Raw genomic sequence first — 9,611 nt, forward strand, 5'->3', positions numbered from 1 at the left:
AACCCACATGTTTGATTTAATTATCACAAGTTGAATTTGATTTGACAAGTTCGAATTGTTTCAGAATTATCGAATTCACATGCACACAGAGCTCAAAAATTTGCTTTTTGAATTCAAGGTGATCTAAAAATTGGAGATAGGTGTAAATATCAGGGTCAAAGTTTCCGATAACTGCAAATATTTTAACCGTGTCTTTCTTCACATGCGAGAAATAATAATGAAAAGTTAAGACAAGTTTAACGAATGTTGCCTTAAATTAACTTAAGGCAATTTTAAAGAAAGTTCCAATATTGCTTTAAAATTATAATTAATTCAACATAATCGAAAAAATTGATCTATTTTGTTTGCGTTCTAAAGCAAAACCACCGAGAGATGTCTTCCCTAAACTTTCTCGCATACTCCCTAATAAACGTTTCAAGACAGAGAACGCCTTACATGGCACTGGCGTACAACAGTTATGAAATATTAACCTTTGGCTTGAATTTAACATTTTTACTGAATCGATCGTGTAATCCTTGGCGAGTTATTTGGTGAACATTGCTCATTTCTGTAAATACCTCGTGCAATAAACTTGTGTGCTTGGGACCTCAGAAGCTTTCTCTTAACAAGGAGTAACATGATTTACAAGCCAACTGCAGACAACGATCCCTATATGTGGCATAATCGTAAATTACATTTTTTTCGCGTAACAATTTGTTGTTATGGTGTTTTAGAAGCGCCCGCTTCAAACAAAAGCTATCTCAGGACATGATGAAATTTGAAAAGAAACATATCTTCAGTATCTGTCATGGACTTTTAGAAAGCCTGCCAATTCGTAGGAGCGGGAACGTCACTACACAAGGAAAGGAAATGAAGTGGATAGATAGTTTACAGTTTTGTATAAATAGCGATACAAATGTGTTTTATCATTAATCTTCTTGTGCTATAATTTTTTATATTTTAATCCGATGTTCAAAAAAGAATGCAAATAAACCCCTTTTAATATTTTATTTAAATTTTTATTGCTATGTTACAAATATATGTACATTTTTGTTTTTTCTCACGAATGAAATTAGCGCCTATAGTGACAACCACATTGTTTATAATCACATTTATGAAATTAATAATTATCTTCTCAATAATGCAACTTAATATATGTTATTATTATCATGATCCATATTTAATACAATTTTAGTAATATCCATATTTATTATATTTTATTTGGATGTAAATTTGCATTTGCGATTTCATTTTTCGGGTATAAACACTCATTTAGGATATGTCCACTCTTAATTAGAAAATGCTTTTATCATCATAAAAGCATTTTCTAATTAAGTGTGCATACATATTCGATTCTTATTCATCAAACTCAATTCACAAAATTTAAATAGTTTCGGAATTTTTAATTTAGAAGGCTTATTATAAGGTAGAATTTCACAAATAATTAATTTGCAACCCAAAAAGACTGTTCGAATAGTATTAAATCAACAAACTTACAGTGCTGCTGGGTAAATTGATGAATAATGAATAATTGATGAATACGTAACAGGAGGATTAAGCGGTAAATTGAGGCAGTTCTTTAGATGCAATTTAAAATTCGGAAGAAGCAGTGGAGGTTTAAATGGCAAAGATCATTTAATAGTAGAGTAAGGAAAGGTGAATTTTCCATTGCTCTGGGCATAGTTAATTTGCTAATTTATTGTGGGATTTTTATAAGTTTCCAGTTGACTAAGAAATTTTCTTGAAAGTTCTTTGATGAATTTGAATATCAATTTGTGGTTAACCTATCATTTTTTAACTGCACTATGAATTTGTAGTTTAACATTTCTAAGAGAGCTACTGTAGTTCAATTCACTTCAATGGCAATCTCTTGTAGAATTGAATAGTAATAACATTCAAATGGAATTTTTATAACTTGCCTATATACTAGGCTTTGAAATTAGGAAAGGAAAAATAAGTAATAAATTTGCGCATGTACAATTAAAACCCTTTTATTAAAATGACTCATATTTCCACGAATGTTTACAGATTTTCTTTTAAATTTTAAAACAATATTTCAGTAACACTTCGCACAGCATTCTGTAAGTTGCATACAGTTTGGCTAAAAACTCCGCGTTTTATTTGCAAACTATTTGCAGAAAAATTTTCGATTTTTTTTTATAACTTTGCGGTAACGTTACTTATGACGGAAATGTACACAAGACTTGCACACGGTAAATACTATCGTTGCCGAAAAATAATAATAATTATTATCTTAAAACTTGGAAAACCATAATCTTTATCTTCTTCATCAATTTCCGGTTGGCCCTCTAAATGTTCATTCTGAACCAAATCTTGAAAGTAGAACAAAAGTTCAAGTATACTTTTTTACATTGCTAAGGACAGTTCGTTTAGTTTTTCTGAAAAAGCTTAGAAAGTTGAATAAATGTGAAAGTGTCCGCACACTTTTAAACACATATTCTAAGTCAATTGTGCGAAATGCTAAATATCTAAAAGATTTTTTTCTTTAGTCTATTACGAAAATAAACATAAAATACATAATATATTTTATATTACATGAAATGCGATACGAAAGTATTAAGTTGTCGTACTAGAAAATTGAGAGATAATTGCTTGTCCCAATGCATAATTCGTTAAGTTTTAATGCTCCATCGTAATGATGCTCAGTATGATTTTATGCCTAATGCATACATTATATTTTGATTACTGGAGCAATTTAATTTCTAAGGCGCATTTTAAATTGAAAATTAATTTTTAATATATGAATTTCACCCTTTTAAAATATTTAAAAAGTTTTCTTTGGGACTCTGAATATAAATTATGTAAAAAATATTTTAAAATTATATAAGGAAAAGAATTAAAAAAATTAGACGAGTTCGAATAATGCAATAACATTCTTAAATTGAACTTGATGGTGAATTTTATACTTACCATCACCAAAATATATAATGTTATGCTTATATATAAATCAACAAAAACTATGAATTCGGCTCAGAGGGATCGTCGTCAGAATTTCCAGGAGATTGAATCATTTTTTGATAACTTTGGCTGATTATCTGAAGCTGTGGCTCGCTGATACAGAGATAAAGAAAAAGAGGTTGCTCCCGAAATTTTGATAACTGTTCAAAGTTGTTGTTTTTTTCCTTGTCCGAGTTAAATCTGTATCTATGTGGTAGAGATATGACGTAGTAAGCATAATATAATGTATTTTGCATGCGAATTGATACTTTAGCATATTTAATTTTGAATTTTTTTTTCTTTCACTGCGGGCTGTTTTTCTTGTTATAAGAACTAAAATTATATATACCGATACATTAGAAACATAAAATGCTGGTAAAAAAGAAGATATCAAAATGTATTTGTGAAGATTCTGAATAAGTATTATTTAGGATACTTTCAGATGAGAGTAAGTGTATTTAAAAAGACTGCTCTGTTTCGCAGAGCAGGGTCAGAATATCTATATGCACTCAAGGAAGACAAAAGTCCGGGTCATACAACGATGCCAAGTTCAATTTCCACCAAATTACCACCACTACAGGAGATAGCTTCGGATGAAGCGTGCTTGCCTTGAACTGTACAAGTCTCATCGTCAGCACTGAATTCCTATTGGACGGCGTACCACCATTCTCTTCCCTCTCCACCAGGCGACTGCTCTGCTTAGCAGGGTCAGAAAGTCAACAAGCACACTAGGAAGACAAAAGTCCAGGACATTCATCAAAGCCATGTCCAATTTCCACCAAACTACTGCTACTACAGGAGATAGCTTCTGCATGAAATGGGCTCTCCCTGAACAGTACAAGTCTTCATCATCAGAATGATTAAGCGCCCAAATTATTTTTCTGATTATTTGGGCTATTTATGTAAAGTTGCCAATCACTAATACAAAGAAGCAGAAACAGCGGCTACTCTCGAAAGTTTGATGAATGATCGCAGTTTTATTATTCGGGTTAAACGTGTATCCGTACGGTTGAGATATGTCGTGGAAAGCATAGTATTATGTATTTTCAATACCAATTGATATCTTTTTGTAATTTTTATTTTATCTCAGCAAGCAGTTTCATCATCGGAGCCAGAATTATATATACCAACATATTAGGAATATGAAAAAGCTGGTTTTAAAAAAGACACCAAAATATTGTATTACTGAAAATTCTAGATTTATAGATGAGAGTAAGAATGTTTAAAAAGAATTAAATTTTTATTCATTTGTAATTTAAACCTAAAGAAAATTTCGAATAATTTAATTTTAGAATATACGTTCCGTGTTTGCATAAAGAATGTACAACTTCGTTTTTGCTTTGAAAACATTTTGGCATTTTAATTTTTGCTAACTAAAAGAATGAATTCGTTAAGTTTTAATGCTCCAATGTAATGATGGCCGTTACGATTTTATGCCTGACATTATATTTTGATTCCTTGGTCAATTTATTTCTAAGACTAACTTTGAATTAAAAATTAATTTTATTATTTTAAAAAATTTCTTTGAGACTTTGGATGTAATTGTATATTAATTTGTTGCTGACTAACCCTAGGCAGACGTATCGGAAGTCAGATAAATGATCGTATCTACGTTGTTCGTGTCAACCCAGGATATATGCGGTTGAGATAATACATGATAGACATAGTATTGAAAGTTTTCTATATTGCCATTTTAATATTAGTCATTTTAAAATGGGTAATGGAATTTAAATTTTATTCTGTATAATCATGTGAGAACATGATGCTGTTTTGGCTTGAGGATTTTGAAGTCATTTGAAGGCAATAAATTGTTGAAGCCTCAAAATGCATAGGCAACAAATTGGCGATTTACACCTTTTTTAATTTTGAAGTTGGCTTTCACAGTATAGCTTTTGAAATATCTATCGTCTGCTAATGTAGTTTTATTTTGGAGTCGGCTTTCACTGTATAGTTTTTGAATTATCTATCATCTGCTGTTGCAGATTTTCCCTTGGAAATCACAGTGTTATTGTCTAACTCGGGCAGCGTTTTTTAAAAATAAACCAAACAAGTTAAAATATTGTTTGTTTAATCGACAAAGTTGGTTGGTTCAGCGATATTTCAACTAACTAAAAAAGGTGAGTAGAAAATAATGCAGAAGGTTGTCACATTTTGGCGATTTATCGCCAACTAAAGTTACAAATTGATTTCAAAATTATACATTTTCTGAATTCTTACGAATTGTTTAATTAATGTAAGTCATTTACCAGTTTAAACCGGTTTGAAACAATTACGAGACTATCAGATTACGCATGCGTCGATGTTTAGAAAAACGATGGGTTTTTTTCATCTGAAAATCGGTCGAGCTCCAAAACTTTGTTTCCCAGCTGAAAAAATTGAAAATGAAAGTTTAAAAAAATTATATGTATAGAGACAAAAAGAGGAATAGAGACCGATAGAGAAGTCTCGTGATTGTTTGAAACCGGTTTAAACTGATTAATGACTTAAATTAATTAAAACAAATAATAGCTTAAAAATAATAATGTTCTCTCATGATAACTTGAAATTTGCGATAGTAGATTTTATTTTTTTAATTCTTTTTTTGCTCATTATTTTCTATCTTTTAATTTTTTATTTTATTTTATTTCTGGATGTCCGTATCATTTGTAAGAACCATGATTATATATATCTACTTATTAGGAACATTAAAAAAAATGGTTAAAAAAACCCAAATGGTTGTATTTGTGAAAATTCTATATGATTTTTGCTTAGAATACTTTCAGATGAGAGGAAGTATGTTTAAATTATTCATTTGTATTTTATACTTACAGAAATTTACGAACAATTAAATTTTTGAATATATGTTTCGTGTTTGCATAATGAACGTACAATTTCGTTTTTGGATTGAAAAAATTGTGGTATTTTAATTTTTGCAAACTAAAAGAATTAATTCTTTAAGTTTTAATGCTTCAATGTAATGAAGGTCACTGCGTTTTTTTTGCGTGATAGAGGCATTAGATTTTGATTCCTTGAGCGAATTAATTTCTGAGAAAACCTTGAGATAAAAATTAATTTTTAGTAATATGAACTTTATTAATTTAAAATCTTTGAAAAGATTTTTTTTGAAACTTTGAATATAATTATACAAAAAGTATTTGTAAATACCAGACAAGAAAAGAAGGAGAATAACTATACGATCCCAAATGATGGAATAACATTCTGAAATTGAATTTGATGGTGAATTTTATATTTACTACCACTAAAATAATGTAATTTATTTTTATATATATTATCAAAAAACATTGCATGCGAATTTCATAATTTCATTTCGCGTTTTTAACAATGGCCCTAATTATTTTTAGATAATAGGGGCTGTCACTGTTAATTTTTAATTCACTGAAGCTGGATAGGGTATTAGAGGTTTTCTTCAGAAGTTCGGTAAATGATCGCAGCTCCCTAGTTCTTGTTAAGCCAGGAGCTGTGCAGTTGAGACAAGTCATGGTGGACTTAGTATTAAGAAGTTTGGAAACTGACATACATTTTACTATCATTTATTCAATATTTGCTTTATGTCTAATTTTTCTTTCTATTTCTTATTGCTGTCGCAGTTTTAAAGAATCATGATAATATATCCCAACATATTAGGAACAAGAGAAATCTGGTAAGAAAGCAGATACCAAAATGTTGCATTTGGGAAGATTCTGGATAAGTATTATCTAGAATACTTTCCGATTGGAGTAAACATGTTTAAAAAAAATTAAATTTTTATTCATTCGTATTAAAATTTTATTCATTTATATTTTGAACTTAAAGAAAATTACGAATAATTTAATTTTTGATAATGCTTTCCGTGTTTGCATAAAGAACGTACAACTTCGTTTTTGGTTTGAAAAAATTCTGGCATTTTAATTTTTACAGACTAAAACAATTAATTCGTTAAGTTTTAATGCTTCAACGTAATGATGGTCAGAGCGATTTTATGCTTGCTGTATGTATTACATTTTGATTCTTTCAGTGATTGAACTTGTGAGATAAAATCGGAATTAAAAATTAAATTTTGGTAATATGAACCTTATTATTTTAGCATCTTAGAAAACTCTTTCTTTGAGACTTTGAATATAGTATACATAAAGTATTTGTAAATACCAGACGGGAAAAGAAGCAGAATAACTATATGATCTCAATAATGGAATAACATTCTGAAATTGAATGTGATTGTGAATTTTATACTCACTAAAAATAATATTACTTATGATTATGTATATATATTAGCAAAAAGTTATACCATAATTTTTCTCCAAATCTCATCGAAGACAGCCACAGCAAAGTATAAACAGCAAAGCACTGTGAAGTCTCTCCTTGCCGGGGCTAGGCGCCCCTTCAACCCAACCATCAAGTTATGCTATAATTGTCTTTATATTGTCAAAAGCAAAGTCGTTAATTATTTTCGGATAATATGGGCTGTCTATGTTAATTAGTAATTCATTGGCACAGAAAAAAAGTTTCAGAGGTTTTCTTCAGAAGTTCATTAACTGCTAAGTTCGTGTTAAGCCTGGGCCTGTGCAGTTGAGACAAGAGGTGGTAAACATATTGTTAAAAAGTTAGGGAAGTGACTGCCATTTTAATATTATTTGTTAACCCCCGGGGGGCACCTCGAATTGAGGATGAGATGCTTCCGGCATGGTGGTTGGATCTCGCCACCCTGGAGGGTACACTAATAGGTGGGGGATCTGGCTCCTCTCATCGATGACGGGACGTACTTCCTTCGGGGAGAGTTGTACCGTGGCCGGTAACGGCCCTTAGGACTCAACCACAGTTCCCGCCAATGTTGCTGTTGCGGCGGTCCGGTCATTCAGTTTTATGGTTTAAATCAGTGTGCCTTCGGGCGGGTCGGAGAGTTAGATGGTTGACTTAATATTATTTATTCAATATTTTGCTTATTATTTTCTGTCTCTAATTTTTCTTTCTATCTTTGTGTGCTGATTTGGTTTCATAAGAATCATAATTATATCAAGTGGGCAAAAAGTCCGTAAAAATTTTAAAAATTCATAAAACCCGTAAAATTAAGCAAAATAAAAAACGGTTTGTAGATTTAGCATCGATAAGTAAGTAAGAAAAAGTATCAATTAAGTAAGTATCGAGGAAGAAGAAATTGTCGAAATAAGTAAAAAAGTATCTAGAAAGAAGAAAGTATCGAAGTAAGTAAGAAAGTATCGAGTTAAATAAGTATCGAGTAAGAAAGTAGCGTAAAGTAAAAGTATCGAGTAAGAAAGTAGCGTAAAGTAAAAGTATCGAGTAAGAAAGTAGCGTAAAGTAAAAGTATCGAGTAAGTAAGTATCGATTAAGTTTTTAGTAAGAAAAAAAATTAATTAAAAAACAACCGATAGGTGGCGCTGGTATGAACGACTTAGTTGGAAATATGCAAATTAGACGGGTGATTATAAATACTTACTCTCTTGATGCAGAATTAATTCTCCGTTGCATGTTATGTAAGTAAACCTACAAGTCGTTATCTTACACATGCTATGTGGAAAAGATAAAGCTTTGTAGATGAATCTGTTTTACCGAAATCAGGAATCAGCGACTGTTGCACTGCGTAAATTCCGTCTTCAGAAAAATCTGAAAGGACTTTTCACAGTGGCACTAGGCCTTATAAAGCTTGTTCAGGAATTTGAGAAAACTGGGTCGCTGGACGATAGTGTTAGGTCTGGAAGACTAAATCTATTGCAGACACGCTCGAAGCGCGTTGCTACGAAGATTAGCTTTCGAAACCACGGCAAAGACTAGCAGTGCACGAGAAGCTGATAGACGCTAGGGATTAACTCCATCCTCGATACGCAACATTCTTCATGGAGTTCTTAATCAGTATCCATAGAAATTACAGTTTTGCCATGAACTTTTAGAATCGGATACTGATACTGTAGAGAGAGAAGCATTTGCGAGGTGAGTTCCCATCAAAATTGAACAAAATCGCTCCTGGGTCTTTATCATCTTGTGGACAGATGAAGCTCATTTTTCGCTCCATGGCGACGTTAGCACATATAATTGTCGCATCTGGTAGACGTCAAATCCACGAGTGTACGTTGAGAAACCATTGCATCTCCCCAAAGTTACAGCTTGATGTGGGTTCATAGATTCCTTCATCATAGGACCCTTCTTGTTTGAAACACAGTGTCCGGTAAATGGGTGGAAAACGGTGGCAGTAAATGCTCAGCATTACTTAACGCTTCTGCGCGAAACGATTGTTCCATGTTTGCTTGAAAAAGATGCGCTTTCTGCTGTTACACTTATGCAAACTGGAGCAATAAGTCGCACTCTTATTCTCGTCAAGGAATTCCTAATATAGACGTTCGGGGAAGAGAGAATCTTTAGTAGACATTGCAAGTTTTCATGGCCTTCTCGGTTACCAGCAGACTTTTGGCTATAATGGAATTTAAAATCCCGGATGTATCGATCCCGTCCATCCAATCTGTCGGAATTGAAAGATTTGATCGGCTGAGAAATGTCATGTATACAGCCGGACGTGCTGCACTTTGCCGTTGCTGGATTTGTGAAACGCCTCAAATGGGGAATTACTTATGGCGGTGGACATGTTGAACACATATTGCAATAATTAATGACTTGATAATATTATTTTTGTTTTTGCGTGTCTATTCTTTAACTTATATACGAAACGCCACCTAGCGGCTGTGCTT

The sequence above is a fragment of the Argiope bruennichi genome, chromosome 7 (genome assembly GCF_947563725.1).
Source record: "Argiope bruennichi chromosome 7, qqArgBrue1.1, whole genome shotgun sequence".
NCBI lineage: Eukaryota > Metazoa > Arthropoda > Arachnida > Araneae > Araneidae > Argiope > Argiope bruennichi.